We start from the raw sequence: 2352 nt of genomic DNA on the forward strand, positions 1-2352 counted from the left end.
AATTTCTCTATGTTCTGTCATTTTGCCTATTAACAGCTATCACAGCAGAAAATTCAAGTTTTTCATTCCGTAGAAAGGTGAGAAACCCCATGATTAGGAAGTGAGATGCCACCTCTCTCCTCACTGTGGTTATGCAGAATTAAAACCACAGTTTCTTCTCTTCGCAAATAAGTTGTGAAATTAGATTAACTCATTCAAAATTAATTGGCTGGGATTTGAACTGCAGGGACAGAAATAAGACTGCCTCTGTGTAGAAGTTCTTGCAGTGAAATTATAGAGCACACATTATTTCTATCATAATGACGGATTTAGGCTGGTGTAGGAGAACTTTGCTACATCTTCATTTAAAAAGACGTACTGTTTTCTAGCTTGAGTATCATATTTTCTTGGAAAAAGGATCAATATCACACCTAACTTTAACAGTGGGACATTTTATTATCCTAAATCTAAAACAGGCAACAAAGAACTTTGGATGTTTCCTCGTTTGTAGGGGTATTTAAGTAAAACGCTGCACTCAGCTGTCAGACTTCACTCTTATCTTCTGTCAGAACAACAGGAAGTTGGAAGTAGCTTGTTTATAGCGGTTTGCTCTGATTGTTTCCCCTAAAACTATGATAATGATGGTTGATGCCAAGACAAACTTTGGCTTTTTGCCTCAGACACTACAAAGGAAATTATGTCAGAAGATGAATATGAGGCTCAGTCAATACGAATAATTGGTGCACTGCTGTCGGCTGTTTTTCTTCATATTAGTAACTCTCTAGGGTGATGCCACACAGTCGAGTGATCACTTTGGTGCTGAATAAAACATCTTAGTCATTCGATAAAGTACCAAAAGAGTACCAAAGAGGATATTCAAGTTTCCTAGACAAAATCTAGTGACTCTGATAATCCTGACTTTATCTGTAGCGCCATCACGACATGTTCAGTCCTCTGAAAAACTAAGTACACCCTGACTGCTTCCATATGAATTAAAAGGATAAGTAGCAAGCAAGTGCTGCTAATTAAAATGCACTTGATTAATTGATCATTAGGAATTTTGCCAACCTCTGTAAAAGCAGACGTTTGCTGGTCTGAAGCATTCAGCTCTGTCTCAACACAAAACCACAAACTTTCCAGGAGTGGACGTCCCAGCAAACCCACCCAAGTTCAGACCATGTAACACTGAGAGGAAAAAAACACCCAAGTGCTACATCTCAGACTCTACAGGCTATTAAATCTTAAAGTACAGTTAGAGAAAGTATAAGTTGTTTGAAAGGCTTACTAGCAAAAAGCTTCCACTCTGTAAAAAGAACATGGTGGCATCTGAACCAACCACATGACCTCATGAACATTATTCTTGGACAGACAGGACCAAACAAGCCATGTTTGATGACACTAATCCCATACACACCAACAAATCTACAACAGAACGACTGAATAAATAAATAAATAAGTGAAGGGGTTGTATTAGTCCAGTCAAAGTCCAGACTGGCAGGACCTTTAGAGAAGTGTGCATGAATTAATTGCAAACGTCAGTGAACTGAGGCGACAGTGTAAAGAAGAGTGGACCAAAGTTCCTGCACAACAAGAAAGACCGATAAAGTCATACAGAAAACTTCAAGTTATTGCTGCTAAATTAGGGGTCGTACTTAGTTTTTCACAGAACTGGAGCGAGTCCAATGGACCTTAACTTTTAACATGCCTGTATATACACTATGGATCCACTGGTGCAACAGATCCAATATCAGCAGATAGTAATATCTGTCTGATAACATTATATCAGCTGATAAGATGACATTTACTTATGTCATTAGACAACAACTGAACTGTGGTGTCGCATCGGTTTTTCATTGGCTAAATGCTCAAAAAATGTGGGAAGAGGTTTTTTGAATTATTTTTTATAAAGTTTTTTGGGGGTTGGTTTGCTAAAGAAGAAACTAAAACTAAAACTATCAACCAAAAATTAAATAAATAAATAAATATGCATGAAGTCTTTGAACGTGCTACCTGGTGTTTGAGCTTCTTTACATGCTGGCCCTAATTAAGCCTGCCAATTTAATTTATTTGTTTTTTCACAGAAAACGAGTCGAGAAAAGCACAAACAGGGATTTTCAGATTATGGAGTCTTTGAGTAGCTAATCCTGTTTTCATGGTTTCTTTTCTTTTGGAACTAACTTTAAAAAAAAATGGCCGTTTGTGGAAATGTAACTCCGGTTGAGTGAACGAGAGGACGCAGGTGTAACGAGCTGAGGTTTATTTGGAGGAGCATGCGTTTCACACTCCTCCCGGTCAGCAGTGCGCGCGGCCGCGACAGAAGGCTCCGCCGCTGTACACCGTGAACGCGCCTCTCCATGCGGTTTTAATAAAGGA

This window comes from Oreochromis aureus, linkage group 5, assembly GCF_013358895.1.
Source record: "Oreochromis aureus strain Israel breed Guangdong linkage group 5, ZZ_aureus, whole genome shotgun sequence".
Lineage (NCBI taxonomy): Eukaryota > Metazoa > Chordata > Actinopteri > Cichliformes > Cichlidae > Oreochromis > Oreochromis aureus.